Below are 16341 nucleotides of genomic sequence, written 5' to 3' on the forward strand. Positions count from 1 at the left end.
GCACGGTTCCCTATTAATCATTCCAATTGCCTGAGATGTAGGAGCCACTGTCATCCCATTTTACAGATGAGAAGACTGAGGCATAAAGAAGCACAGAAACGTGCAGACTATAGACCCCAACAGCTCCTTTACCTTTACGTAACCAGACCTTCCTTCAAGAAGGACCTACCACACTCAGGATGAGCTGCCTCCCCACAAACCAACCCAGGGACACCGGCTGCCATTCAGGCCACCATCTCTGCATGTCTGGGACCCTCCCCCCATTTGCACAACGCTTGACTAGGCACCTTCCTTCCTATGCCTCACATCATCCCCTTACCCAATCCCCGCACAGACCCATTGGATTCTGAGTGAACAAAGGGAGAATAACACACGCCAGCCCCTTGGGGAAGGGCGGGCAGGGACTGTGCACTCGGAGGTGTGGGGGAAGAGGCCCCAGCCAGTGTGCAGGGTTTATAGCAGCCAGCATGACATGCCTTCCCGGACCGGACAGCGCTCTGCGGCTGAAGATTGATTACGTGCAAACAGTTTTCGTAGCAATCGGCACCTGTTTTAACAAAATCCAATGCAGCCCAAATCAGACTAATTGTTTCAGAGCACAAGCCACCACTCTTGGTGACCTAGAGGCCTCATGGAGCCCCATGGTGAATTTGAGCTATTCATGGCTTTTTGTCACACAAATCCTAGGACTCACTTAGCAAGAGCCGGAGAGGGGATTTCAGTTTCCAACCCAGGCAGCAAACTGTTTTCACTAGGAAGTTACTCTTTTATTCATCCATTAGGTGCATTTAGTAGAAACAGAATGATCAGCCTCTCTGAGCTTGTCATAGTGACGGCCACAGGGCCAAAAGGAGGACGAAATTAAACAGGGCCTCTGCCCTCCTGGAACTCACAGTCGGCTTAGAGGAGACAGGCAGTAATTCAAGAACTGCATGAAAAACGCAGAAGCATGGACGAAGCTGAGAGCTGTAAAGTGCTCCAAGCACTTAACAAGGATTTCTGACCAGTTGGAAGGCCAGCAAACTTCCCCAAAGAAAAGGTGACCTGAAGAGATCTAAAGAATGAGCAAGACACTGACCAAAGGAAGGGAGAGAAGAAGCAAGTTTTCTAGAAACAGGAAAATACCTGGTTGGCAAGAAACACACAGAAATGCCCAGTTCATGGGAAAGGGGGCCTTGTAAGTGTTGCAGATTCTCGATGGGGCTTTTGCTGGAAATGACATCATCGAATTTGCAGTTTGGAGAAGGTGACTCTGGCTGCTTGTGGGTGACAGATCTAGGGGTGGGGAGCAAAAAATAAAGTGGACAGAAAGACGAGACTGTTTCATTCAAATCACGCTCAGGGGAGGAAACCTGTACCAGGATGGGCATTGAGGATGTAGAGAGGCACAGATGGAGTCAGGAGGAAAGTAGAAAGTGAAAATATCAGGACTTGGTAACAGAAGAGGGACATGTGCATAACCTCCAGCGATTACAGTTCAGCGTACGTGAGGTTCCACCTGGAATAAATACTCACTAAATTATCAGTGTTTGGCTTCTATTTGTGATTATTTTTCAACTTCACAAACCTGGGGAGAAAGTTCCAGGAAATTGGCCCTTGATAACTAACACCCATGAGGAATTCCTGGGGTTTTGTAGCCTTCAAACTATTTTCTGGTCCAGAGATACTGATAGAGGGAAGCGGGTGGAAGGGGTTGATTCAGGAGGAAAAGAACCTTCCTGGGCCCATAGGACCACCGAACAGGAAAGCGGCTGGTGGTCTGCTGTGGGGGTCACTTGTTCTCCATTGGAAATGGAGCCACTGGGCTGGATGTCAAAGGTGAGTCTGGTTGTGCCACCAGCTCATCTGTGACATGAGACAAAGAAGTCACCTCCTAAAGCTGTATAACTGCAGTTGGTGCCATGACAAATGCTTTATGGCTATGAACCTGGCACTGCCAGTCCGCAAATGGAAGGGCCAGTGTGGGAACCTCCCACCACTTAACAGCCACCGGCTCCGCGTGCCAAAGCCTCCCTGAGGGGCCCTGGGGAGTTGTAAAGAACAGGCAACACACAAACTCCAACCTTAACAAGGCTGCAGAAAGGCGGGGAAAGGTCAACGCCTGCTCCTTCTGCCCCCAAGCAGGGGAAGCTGTGATCAGCCTCTGCAAACAGAGCCCCAGGGGCTGCTCGGAATAAAACTGGTCACAGCTTTTGAAACAAGCTTCAGAGTTCACGTTCTCCCACACACTGGCAGCAGTCACAGTCATTGAGAACAATGGAAACTGGGCTGGTCTGCCCTGCAGAATAAAGCCGGAGGGAAAAGGCCTTGTGGAAATGAGAAATCCATCACCCTTGCACCTGCAAATGAGCAACCTCCCCAGCTCTCCCCTCCCCTCCCCTCCAGCATCCCCAGCCCCAGCAGGACTCTGGCTTTACTCCAAACTCAGGTCCCAGCGAGATCACAGGGAGTCTGCAGTCCAGGACTTCAGATGTCACCACCGCTTGGTGCTGGAACCTTGCAGAACAAGGATTTTAGTGAGAAGAGTATTTGTTCAAAAATGCAGATTCCTGGGTGGCACCTGCCAGAGCGCCAATTCTAGGCTAGGGCTCAGGACTTTGCATTTTTAACAAATGCCATCTGTGATCCGTGGGTCCATGTTCTGAGAAATACCTCTGGAGAGTCTGGATACAGTAGTATTAACATTGTACAGACTTGTTTGAGTATCTGCTGAAAGTTATGGATGTACTCTGCAAAAAAATCACATGTCCATTTTTTTTTTACCAGATTTTGAACAAATTGCAGGATTGCTAGACCGAGCTTCAGTACAATTCTTGTATCTCAGGGAGGAGTGAGTAATCTAAGGTGGAAGTCCAAGGTGTGGGGGACAGGACCTGATGCCAAAGTGGCTACGTGATTGATGTCCCAGAGGAACAGACCCCAGGGCTCTGAGCCCTGTGCCTCTAACGCCCGCCATGCTGGGTGCTTGACTTCCCACATGGAAGCCTGAAGCAGGCAGAAAGAAAGCTGAACAAAAGAAAGCAGGGACCTGGCTCCCCTGAGCTGAGGTTATGGCTTTTGAGGATGCACGTAAGTGCGCGTCTGCTAAGGAAGAGTTGCTGGGAAGTACCTGTGCTGTTCTGTGGATTGCAGAGCTGGAATGAAGAGCATTTACCAGTTTTTAAGAGATAAGGACATTGGACATATCAGTGCTGCCTCTGGATTCTGCCCTTTATTAGCCTTGTGACCCTGGAGATGTTACCAGATCTCCATGAACCCCAGCTTCCTCCCATTGGTAAAATGCAAATAATAACACCTAACTCACAGGGCTTTGTGATCATAAAATAAGACAATGAGGTGGAAGCACTTAGCAGAGTGCCTGGTGCCTGAGAAGGGCTCCATGAAGTGTGGTCATCAACGTTACCTTTCTTCTTCTTGAAATTAAGACTGTTCTGGCCGCTTCTAGTAAAAAGATGGCTCCTTCTCCATATTGGTAACCTACAATGCACCTAGTACTTAATAGAATAAGTATAAGGTTTTAATAGACGCTGGAAAGGAAGTATAAGGAGAGAAAATAAGCAATAGATAGAAAGTGAGTGAATGAATGGATGAATGATGAACATTTGAGCGAGCTGATCACATACCTTGTGGAGCATCCTGGTGTAAGTCCTTTTAGCATCACCATTCCAGATCAGAATTAGATTTTCTAAGCAGAGCCAAGCCTACTCTTTGTAGGCCTTTCATTTGCCAAAGAAGTGCTCAGAACTCATTGAACCGGCTGGTTCCGAAAACCATCGACTGTATTTTAGGGTAAATTGTCTCAACACCGTGGAGCCTGCCTATCTCCTGTTTCCTGCCATTGACAATTAAGTGGGCACTGTTAATTAAATTATCATCACACTTAATGGAGAGTCAGATAATAGTGATTTTAATGAACTTGAATTGCTTTTGGGTAAAACTATGCAGTCATTGGAGGAGCCACCTTCCTGCTATATTGCTAATCGAATTCAATCGTATCTGTTGGAGTGGGTAATAACAATCATACCAATATCCCGGACCTTCCCTTTAACATGTGGAGTGGATTTGGCATGGGGGTGGGAGTTAGTTATCCAGAACTTACTTCACCGGGATGGGAGAAGATGTCCCCAAATTTTGAATTTTCCAGCAATCTGCAGTGCCCCTCCAACCAAATGCAAACTAAGTCATATCATAAATACCAGTGTTAAAAAATGTCGAGGCCTGGGTTCATGGAGTCTGCTAATGTCAGTTGTCCATTCCAAAGTGCAAACAGATTTTTCTATCAGGAATGACAAAGGAAAAGACCAGTTGGAGTTATTTGAAGTCAGAGTGAAGGAACATTTTAAGGCAGGGGTTGGCAAACATTCTGTAAAGAGCCAGAAATGAAATATTTTAGGCTTTATGGGCCACATGATCTACTCAGCTTTGCTGTTATAATGCAGTCTTAAATAAATGGATGTGGCTGTGTTCCTATAAATCTTTATTTACAAAAACAGTGGGCTGAATTTGATGGCCAGAGGTCATAGTTTAAAGGAAGATAATTTCCCTATAGAATGTGTGGCAGAAACTGGCAAGATTGTTTTACACATACACATGAAACAACAGCTGGTGTTTAATTAATGAATAGATAAAAGTGATTTGCAATTGTCCATCAACTTTTTAAGCCCATAAATAAGTGATTTTGTGGGTCTTTTCCTCTGTATTTTTAGTTTCAAAAATAAAAACTCATTACAGAAAAGTTCTAAAGCAGAAATGATAAAAGAGATTTCTTAAGAGGAAACACAAATATAACTACCATTTTGGCATATTTCCTTCCAGCCAGGTTTCGGTGAAAACTTAACATAATTGTCATTATAGTACACAATTTTCCTAAACTTGTGCCTTTTACTTATCATATTACAATCATTTCAATGTTGGTACCTAATGTTCAAGGTCATTCTTTTAAGCAGGTGCATAATATTCTTTTTTATGTATACACTATGAATGTTTGCTAAGTCTTTCCTCTGTTATTAGACATTTTGATTGATTTCAGTTCTTTTACCATTATGACATCCTTGTGGTAACATTTTTGCATCTTGAGGTTGTTTTCAGGATAGATTCTCAAAAGTTGAATTATTGAGTCAAGGTCTCCATTTTTATAGATACTGATAAAAATGTAAAACTATTTCCCAAAAGTATATGTTAAAATAATCTGCAAATGGCAGTAGTCTAAGAGTGCTATTTCAAATTGAGTGTCTGGAGTTATGAAATTTGTTCTCTTTTGTAGTTTTGAACATAACCTTCTATGAGGTTCTAGCCTCATCCAAGTCAGAGAGGTCAGTCAGCTGTCACTGGAGGAGCAGACTTCGCGTGCAGCCGCGTGCAGCCCACCTTAACCAAATCTAGTGAACAGATGTCTGCTGCATGCTGATCGGTTAGGACAAGGCTCCCCTCCGCACAGCCTCCCCACAGCCTCAGAGAGAAACTGAGCTGCATGCTTGGTTGTGTCCCCACCCGGTGGAGGTGGGAGTGACCTTCCTCATCCAAAATGAATGCAGGAGGGGTTTGGCTGGGAGAGAAAAGGGCAGGAAAGTACTGGAAGTTGCCACCCCAGCCTCAGTGTAGATCCTAGTGAGCACTGAAACACAGAGGCTTGCTCTGAATCAAAATTCAAGCTTGAGGCTGTAATAGTTTCTTAGGGATGCTGTAGCAAAGCGCTACAAACTGGGTGGCTTAAAACAATGGAAATTTATCCTCTCACAGTTCAGGAGGCGCACAGCCTGAAATCAAAGTATCAGTAGAGAAGAACCCAAAGACTCTAGAGAAAAATCCTTCCTTGTGTCTCCTCGCTTCAGGTGGTTGCCATCATTCTTGGGCATTTATTGGGCTGTAGGTCCATCCCTCCAAGTCTGTCTCTGTCTTCATTGGTCTTCTCCTCTCTGTGTCTGGGTCTCTCTATTTTGGGGCTTCCACATGGCCTTCTTATATGGATACCAGTCAATGGATTCAAGGCACCCCTTCCAAATCAGCATGACCTCATCTACCTTGATTACATTTGCACAGCGCCTATTTCCAAATAAGATCACAGACACAGGCACTGGGGTTTAGGGCTTGGACATATCTTTTGTGGGGCACAATTCAACCCACAACAGGAATAACAGGAAAAATGAGGATAATCAAGACTGTCAGGGAGGCTGGTGGGGGACGTTAAGTAGTCACATCTTCCGGGGTGCTTTCCCTCGCTTCCCCTCCACCTGTGTCTTCTATGATGGAAAGCAAAGCCCTAAGCCATCATTATTACTTGGATATCTATGCTCCCAATAGACTATAAGGTCCTGGAGGAGAGAGGATGGGTGCTCTTGACTGTGTCAAGCCTTGGTAGCAGGCACATTGTAGGCAAACAGTACACTTGCATTAGGTAGATAGATGGGTGGCCAAGACCCATCTGTCAACTTGCAACATCAATTTGAATTTATTCTTCTTTATCCACCTTTGCATTCTACCAGTACTAGACGGACTGCAAACCAGAGAATTAAGTTCATTAATATTCATTATTCCAGCACGCCCATCCCCATCCCTTTGTTTTCTGCAATAGCTTCTTAGACTGAAGTCAAATAAGCTCAAGGAAAATGATGTGACTTGGCTTTGGAAATAGATTCCTCTGGCTGCCAGAATGGATTTAGCAGACCCCGAGCTCAGTTTGTCACTCCTTCCACGATGGCCTCTGTGCACACAAAGTACTAAGACAGTCCCTGAGTTATGACGGGCCATTCCAAGGCTGTGATGGATTTGATTGTTTTATGCGCTGACTTAAGATCTCATTTCCTGCCACATTCACAAGTGCTTTCTGGGCCGCTGCAGGGAACCCCCTCATGTTGGTTTTTGCTGCCCCCGCCTCCCTCCGGGCTCCACTGCAGACAAGATTGCGGAGCCCTGAGTTTCCTATCTGAGCAAAAGCCTCAAAAAGATCAGATTATTTAAGAGTTGCCAAAGGTGGTTGCTGTTATCTCCGAGCTAACCTTCCTGGATTATAAAATATCTACATATTTTTTAACTCTTCTTTTTTTTGGTTGAGTCTCACTGAAATACTCTGCAAAAGATGGGAAACCAAGGGGTAGGCAACTCTATTAGGCAAATAACAAGCTGACATCTGAAGAGCACTGGATTGGTTTACGAAGGAAAAGAATCCTTCTTTGCTGGAATGCCTCATTTGAAGAAGGCTCTTCGGACATCCCAGGTGTTGGGGTATCACTTGACTATCGATCTGACAGCTTCGGCATCCATCTGTATGTTTCACCATCGTGTAAACAAACTCTGTCATGTCTTCCCCATCAATAGTTAGGTTAATCACGGTTTGATGCTCTCCCCACATGGAGTGGGGGGTCCCTGAAGGCAGGGTCCAGCTCGGCCTTGTTCACTGCTGAACCGACACAGTGGTGCTCCAGGGCCTGGCTCATAGTGAGTCTCTGTCCCCAGCTGGAGAGGCCAGAGGGCACCCGTGTACCTGAGATGGGCAGTTAAGAATGCAAGATGAGTGAGTATAAAGTAGTCACTCAAAGTGGAGTCCCCACACCAGCAGGATTGGAATCGCCTGGGAACTGATTAGAATGCACATTCTTTGTCCATCCCAAACCCAGTGAATTGGAACCCTGGGGATGGGGCCCAGCAATCAGGGGGTTAACAAGGCTTCTGAGTGCTTCTGACACAAACAAATTTGAGGACCACGGAATGATAGAGATACGTACAAAGATGAAGTCTGTGTGCTAAGAGTGGGGCAAGTGGCTCTTAAATTGACTCCAAGATGATGCAAAATGTGTTAGGGAGACAAGTGAAGTTTAGAACAGTCAAGGGGGAGGCATAAAAGTCACTGGAACAAAATGTGGGGATGCCCCATCCCACCAGCAGCCAGAGAGAAGCAGCTCTCAGTGTCATAAACATGAAAAACTCTGTCAAAAACACATAAAACATGCTGTGAAACAGGTGTTATGGGTCTATTTGATTTGGAGGATGGTAAAAATGGTTTCTATTCATCAATACAAAACATTAAACTTATCACCTACAAACCCTAAGCAAATCTCAGTCCTGCCCCTTTTCTACCCCTTCCATCACACATCCTTCCCAAGGTATCCTCAGAGGTAGTGGTTGGTGGGAAAGAAAGAAAATAATTTCAAAGTCCAAGAATTTGGTGACGCTGGAATTTACACAATCATAAGTACAATCACGTGTACACATGTACGATTTTTCTTCAGGAGGACTTGCAGACCCAGGAAGGAGTGGAGAGAGAAAATGGCTAGGTTCTGTGGGAGATTAAGAGGGTGGGTGCAGAAGACAGGGTATGAGTCTGAGGAGAAGGACATGGGTGATGGGTTGAAATGGCTGGTCCCAGACCTAGGTGGTGTGGCATTTAATCCAGGGGAGGAGGTGCATGCCTGGAGACAAGGGGACAGAGCCGGGCCTCAGGCCCTGCGTCAGCTTCTGGACGTTCGACACCCAGTGCTGCCTCCCTGGTCAGGGGCAGGGCCTGACCACTGCTCTTCCCCAGACAGAACTAACTTGCCCTGAGCTTCCTCTTCTGCCCAGAGGAATCTTCACGGTGTCCTCTGACACTCTTACTGCCACTAACCAGTTCTGGGTTACAGGAAAGATGCTGAGGATGAAAAATGCCCCAGGTGTTCCCCTCGCCTGGCCTGGGCAGCAGAGCCACGCCGTGGTGAGTCCGCTCTGCCAGCTAAGATCGGTGAGCTTCCCGGCTCTAACTCCCATGCCACCCTGGGCCCCTTACCCTCCTCACTAGTGAAACGGGGGCGCTGGTGAGGATTAAGCATGCTAACCCAAGTGAGTGCAGAGTTTGGAACCCAGTAAGCACTTCCTCAGCACTGCTGTTATTAGCCTTCATGAAGAGAAGACATTCAAACCCACACTATCCCAGAGCACCTGTCCACCCAGTGTGAACACCCCCTTTCTGCCCCCACCCCACTTACCGCCTGCCTTCTCTCTCTCTCCCCATCCCCTCCCCACCTTCCCCCTCTCAGGTCTACAGACACATTGTCCTTTCCCCAGATCAGACCCAGGATCAGGTGCCCTGGAGGAAGGAGCATCAGGCCATCTATGCTCAGGAGTATGGCTGAGAGATTAAGAGTTAGGAAATTTCTAGAAAAGAACTCTAACCAGCTCCAGCTACCATTCGAGGAAGAAAGTCTTGCGAAGGCGACTCTTCAGTCATAGCCTCAGCATACAGGACTGTGGTGACGGGCTCAGAGGCTTAGGGGTCCTTTGGTCCTTTTCCTCCTAGCCCCTGGTCCATCCTCCCATCACACTGGCTGCCTGCTGTCCTAATATGTGTGGATTATTTATTGCCTGTAGTTGTGAGACCTTGGAAAATTTCTGAACCTGTCTATTTCTCTATTTACTCTCCTGTAAAATGGGGATGGCATAATAGCACACATCTCATAAATTCTAAATTGTAAAGATTATTAGGCAATATGACACAGGCCTAAAATTGTACCCCACACAATAAACAGTAGCACTAAGTTACTGATTTTGCCCCTTTAAAGCTTGGTTGTGCACATTTGGGCTTCTGGCTTCATGATGGACTCAGCTGCTATCCCATAGGGAACCTTTCCTAAGAATTGTCTTGGGCCTGAATTCTGTAAAATACCTGTGTGCCAAGGTAAAGCTTCCTTAGACGATGCCAGGACTCCTGAGGCTTTACTAGTGAGTCCCTTAACTTCCATCTCCTTCCATGAATGAAGATGGTTCTCATGGAAATAAAAAAGAAGGCCTCAGAAAATGTGACTTCAGGGCTGAGATGCACCGTGGGAAACTGCGGGAGGCAGTTTCAGGCAGAAGGAACAGGGTGCAAGGCTCCGACACATTGAAATGTTCTGAAGAGCTGGGAAAAAGGGTCCGTGAATGGGGGAGCAATGGGATGAAACCAAAATGCTCAAATTTGGAACTGGTATTGCTTCACAGAAAGGATAGACTTCAGGGAGCCAAGGAATGGTAAATTTACCTAGGAGGGAATCATCTGAATAAACACCATCCCTACCCTCAGGTATTGTCAGCACATCAAGACTCTGTATTGTATTTGTTTATGTATTTTTTCAGTGTTTCTCTGAAATCTTCCTATGTTTCACACCTGCTGAGAAGTCCATAGCCTGGCTGATGTAAGCCAAACTGCCTCCTGAGCAGGTGGGGACAGGGGGTAACCCCAGCACACCCCACACCGTGAACGTGGGTGAGGGGCTGCCTCTTCTCAAGGCTTGACTCTGAACCTCTTGGGTGTGCATTTTCATGAGGGAATGTATAGTCTGCCAACTTCATTGTCATTTATCCCTGGACAATTTGTTAACTTCAAGAATCCTTGAATGCCAACCTGGATGTCTTTATAATTGCTGTCTCTGTCAGAGCCTGTGTGAAAAATGTCGCTGGGAGAATGAAGTCAGAAAGCAAAGTTGCAGCTTGTTCTTCACAAAGGTGACAACGACCGAAAGCATTACTTGCTTTCAGGACAGTTTTGAGAACATTTCCAGCTCCTGAAAGAAAAGACATTTGTAAAATTGGAAACACTAGCTTGCTGACATTGACAGCGAATTCATAATGCGCATGTTAATCTACTTGAGGGGAGCAGGCTCATGCAGCAAAGGCAGGCTGAGACCCAGTTCGAAAAGGCTTTAATCAAAGGCAGGAAAGTTTGAAGAGTTCTGTTACAAACCATAAAAATGTGTTTTTTTTCCCCTGTCTCTTGAATATGCAGATATAAAGAAAATAAGTGACACTTCAGATTGTTTCTGCCTAGCACACACCACTACCTAGTTTTTTATTTGGGGGTGAGTCCTTTCATTTTGAATTTCATTTTCCTCTCAGTAGAAGAAAAATTGAACCAAGTCATCCTTAATAATAAGTTCTAAGTTCTCTGCAGAGACTGTCCACAGTTACAGCTGTCTACTCATGAAGATCCTTTAAGAGCAAGCACTCAAAGCTGCTGAGTAACTTCAGAGGTGGGGCTAGTCCCACCTCCTAAACACCTGAGCCAAATCCCGCTCTTGGGCCTCATACTGCCCTCCTGTCTGTTTCTGTAAGCAGTTTTACCGGAACACAGCCGCATCCATTTGCCTACTGTCTACGGCTGCTTTCCTGCTACAAACCAAGGGTTGTGTAATTGCCACAGAGATCCAGTGACTTGAAAAGCTGAGAATATTTATCTGGCCCCTGACTGAAAAAGCTGGTCAACCCATGTGCTAAAACATCTTCTTCACTCTTTTTAGCACTCTAAATATTATACAACCCTTCCTTCCCAAAAGAGCGTTCAATCAGAGAATCAGGCCTCACAGAGGCAAGAAATGCTATAGCGATCCCACTTCTGGGTATATAACTCTCAAGGTCATCACAGCGTTAGGTCTCACTAATCAAGACGTGAAAACAACCTAAATAGCCATTGACGGATAAACAGATAACAAAAAAGTGGTAAATGCATCAAACGCAGTATTATTCAACCTTTAAAATAAGAAGGAAGTCCTGCCGTTTGCAAAGACATGGGCAGACCTGGAGGACATTATGTTAAGTGAGATAAGCTGGATACAGGAAGACAAGGCTGTCTGATCTCACTTACGTGTGGAATCGGAAATAGTCAAGCTCATAGAAGTGGGTAGTAGAATGGTAGTTGCCAGGGAATGAGGGGCAAGGGAAACGGGCAGGTGCTGGTCAAAGGCACAAAGTTGCAGTTGTGCAAGCTGAGTAACTTCTGGAGATCTACTCTATAGCGTGGTGCCTATAGCTAACAATATTGTATTGTATACTTAAAATTTGCTGAGAGGGTAGATCTTATGCAAAGTGTTTTTGCCACAAGTAATAAAAATAAAGATGGCAGGAGGAAACTTTGGGGAGTGATGGATATGTCTATGTTCTTGATAGTGGTGGTGGTTTCAAGGTTGTATACTTACCCTCAAATTCTTTGAGTTATGTACATTAAATATGGACAGATTTTTATGTGTCAATCATGCCTCAGTAAAGTGGTTTCTAAAAAAAGAAATAGAAGTGCTGCTATGTTATTGTCTCTTATCCAACATCTGGCTCTTTCATCAAGCCTTGAGAAGACAATTCCTGTCCTAAGTTCTTTCTTATACTCACCAGAGATCTGCAACCTGACTGTTGCCCTTTGGACTCAGCTCTGCCACCTAGTGGTTAGTTTCTCTTCCGCGCTGCAGCTGTCTGGACAATCAGCAGGTGAGGTCCCTAGGAGAAGCAGTCCTAATACCTCCAGAGTTCCTCATGCGTTTTGGTTTAGCACGTATCCTGTATAGGACCTCACCTTTGGTCATTCACGGCTTCTCTGCCATTTGTACTGTGGATCTCACACCTGAGTTTACGGCCTGACTGCATTTATTGTATTGTGTGAGCTGATGAACAGCAGAAATTGAGTCTTATTCATCACTGTATCACCAGCATCTAGCACAGTGTTGGCACATCACAGACTGTAAGTACATTTTGTAAATTAGTGAACAGAGCAGAGATGTGATTTGGCCCCAGATTGAGAGAGGAGGGTCCTTCACACAAGGACCCGAACATCCTTGGACTTCTGGGCATTGTGTTTTGAAACTGAGTCCATGCAGGGCTCTGCTCCATACCACTGACATTAGCTCAGCTCTATAAACATTTTCCATAAGGGCTTCTGATGTCAAGCCACATCCTCTCAGCCTGTCACAGGGTAGTTAGGTGGTTAGGTCACAAGTTTTAGGTCAATATATGAACCTTTGCATTTAAAATGAAAACTGTGATCATTTATTTCAATGTATTCAGTTAGATGGGATCTGGGCATTGCACCTACTCTATCCAGATCATGCCTAGAATTGTGTTTACATTCATGCTTAATCAGTTCTCCATACTTACCCCTTCCACAGCTGCCATCCATGTGGAACTACCAAAATCTATCTAAACAAACTGTGTCCTCTCTGAGTGCCTCACCCTGTGCCTGTTGTATCTTTCTTTTCTCCCCAGCCAATTTCTCTGGCCAGTCCACCAGGCATCACGTCCTCCAGGAAGCCACTCCAGCTCTAGCAGATCGGGTTGGAGGCCCCTTTCTATGTTGCCCAACACCTGAGTTTACCTTCTGACTACGTTTATTGTATTGCATGAGCTGATGAACAGCGGAAATTGTGTCTTATTCATCACTGTATTGCCAGCGTCTAGCACAGTGTTGGCACATCACAGACTGTAAGCACATTTTGTAAATTAATGAGCAAATGAGTGGAGATGTGATCTGGCCCCAGACTGAGAGAGGAATCCAGCAATGGGGGGGTGTGGACTATGTTTAAGTGAGTTATGAGTATCATATGCCATGATGAGTTGAATTTTAGAAAAAAATTAAGGCTGCCCTAAATGGAGGCTGAATATATTGAAGAGGCAGAGATTAAAGGTTTTTAATTCAGGTGAGTGAGCCCAACAGTGGCAGTGGAGCTGGAGAAGGGAGAGCAGAACTGGAGAGATACCCCCGGCGCAGGAAGGGTAGGTAGTACGTGATGAAGCGTCAGATCTCCCACGGGGAGGATGATGTCCGCAGATGACTCCTGAATGACTTGATTCCATCCAGAGTTAAGTTACTCCTTGAAAAAGTCCCTGAAAGCACTTTGCTGTCTTTATCCCTTCTGTAAATAAGTAGTTGCTTACCCCCAAACCTGGCTGATAATTCAGAATCTCCTCAATTCCTTTTAAAATAATACAGATGCTGAGATTTACTGAATCAGAATAGTTTTTAAAGCTCCCAGGTGATTCACCTGCCACGTTTTGGAACTCCTGGCTTAAATGTCCAGTTTGATTGAAATATCCTTCACTAGGTTCCCCTAAGTTGGGCAAGTGGCTTCTCCTCTCTGCCCACTCAGGCTGGAAGGACATCCCCTCGTTAAACCACTATATTCCTTATCTTGACTGGCTTACAAGTTTTGTTGATTTCTCTCTTTCAGCATGCTTATTTTTTGGCACGTACCTTTTCTCTTTACCTCTGGCATTTACTAACAGAAGAATAGTGGACATGTTCCTTAAATTAATTGGAATTCAGCATCCTCACCTGTAAAATGGAGATAACACTGCTTCCTCTTTGGGGCTGTTATAAGATACTGAATGTAAAAATACATAGTACATGCATGGAGCAGACAGGGTGCCTAGTAAACATTTGGTCTCCCAAATCTCAGTTAAACTGCAGACACTTTTTATAGCAGAAGCATTCCTTAGGTGAGTGTCTTTTATATCCTAATAGAGTCTAGTCCAGCAACGTGTGCTTTTTGAGTGCTCAGATGGTATTGAACTAATGAATGAATCAATCAATCAATGGGTGAAAAATAAATGAACAAAAATATGGGTCTCTAGCAATAAGCAATTGACTGTCCATATCTGACCATCTCTAGGCTCAGAGCCTCCAAACCTGGCTGCACATTGTAACTGTCAAGGGACCCTTCAAAGAAAACCTCAGATGCCTAAGTTCTACCTCAGATCCATGAATCAAAATATCTGGTGAGCAGGACCTAAAAATTTGAATTTTAAAATGCCTTCTTATGTATTCTGATACTCAGTTCATCTGGGGAAGCCCCTGCTCTACAGAACCAGTAAGAGCCCATCTTGCTTTGTTTAATGTAAGCAGATACATTTTCTTGTTCTACAGTAGTTACTGAAAGTTTAATTCCAACTGATTGTTCAAAACATATCTATTAAGGTCCAACATCTGTTTAATAGGTATATCCTATTACATTCTTGTCCTTAAGGCCACAGTCGAGACCTGACATAATCAGAGACACAGCTTGAGCAAACTAATTACATAAGGGCACGTGGAGGCTAAGCTGAACAGGGGCCTTTGAACATGACATATGCCTTTAATCAAAACCAGGCGTCAGGCAAAAACAAGAAACCCCAAGCGTGAGTCAGGCAGCACACTGATTCTATGGCAGATATTCCCAAAGCCACCCGTCTGTGAACAATATCACCACTCCCCGCCCCACCGCCTCAACACATGACATCTCTGAGACCAGGCTGGGCAGACTCCAGCTGAGGGGGGGCAGAGCAAGAGAGCTCTGTCCGCTGTCCTGAAGCATGCTGTTTCTGGACCACGGAAGCTCCCTGGCAGGGCCGAGTGGCTGGTTCCGGCCCTTCATGAAGCAGTGAAGGTGTTTTCTTCCATCTCCCCGACTCTCTCACTGCTTTGGGGTCGCACTTTGTCTCAGATTCCCATCAAGAGGAGCCACACAAGGACACTCATTGCTAAGCCCTTTTTTGTGCACTTTGTAAACAATATTTAATCCCCAATTGTCCATCTAAAAGAGGTATCCATGTGCCCTTTTTTATAGGAAAGGAAATGGATAATCACAGAGTGAACTTACCCAAGGTAACCCACCTGCTCAGAGTGTGATTCCCAAGGCCCTGGTAGTATTTTGTTTGTTTAGTGGTTGGTTCTGCTCAGTTTTGGTCCTGCTCTTCACCCAGTTAGGTGTATCTGATTCAGCAAACACACTTAATAATTGTTACTATATGCTTAGAGTGGTGTTAGATGTTGCCAGATTTGCAATGGAGAAAAATTAGGAAAAATGGAAAAATGATGCAATGATTCTGGGCCGGTCCCCTGCCCCACACAGTCACACAGTAAAAGTATGGGGACCTGACCTCCAAGTCCTTTCTCTTCTCCTAGGTGACTCAGGGTTTCTCTCATTCAGTGGTAAAATTATCTTCCTGATTACATCTATGATATGATGACAAGCTAATTAATTTTTTAAGTAAACACCAGACAATATTATGTAATAAAAGGTCTGGGAAATTATGGGGCAAGGCTAGTGTAAATGTTCATATCCAGAACTCCAAATAGCAGCTAAGGTCGCTGGAAGGCCTATTTGAAGGAGGACATACAAAGAGGCATGATATTGGGAAAACACCCGACTTCTCTGAAACTTAGTTTTGCCACCTGAGAAACTGAAATAACAACTATAAAGTAATGTGTGGCCAAGTGTTTGATAAACTATAAAAGTTCTAAGCAGACATAAGTTATTACATTACACCCGGAGTTCAGAAAGACAATTAGGCACCCACATTATACCATGGATTCAACTTGATTAATATATTCACTTTAGAAAGTAGGAATTAATAATCATTTGCCATACATTCATTATGATCGCATTAATCATTATAATTGATTAGTTAATTAGCTAATTATGGTTATAATATAGATGTCATATGCATTTCCATAGGAATTCTTGGTAATTCATTAATTAATGCCTGACCTTATCTTGATGCTAAACAGATCATGGGAGTGACCTTCTAGCATTATTTTGATCAAAAGGGAACTCCACAGAAGAACATAGGGGGGCAGGCATCATGATTTCCTAGACA

This window comes from Manis javanica, chromosome 5, assembly GCF_040802235.1.
Source record: "Manis javanica isolate MJ-LG chromosome 5, MJ_LKY, whole genome shotgun sequence".
Lineage (NCBI taxonomy): Eukaryota > Metazoa > Chordata > Mammalia > Pholidota > Manidae > Manis > Manis javanica.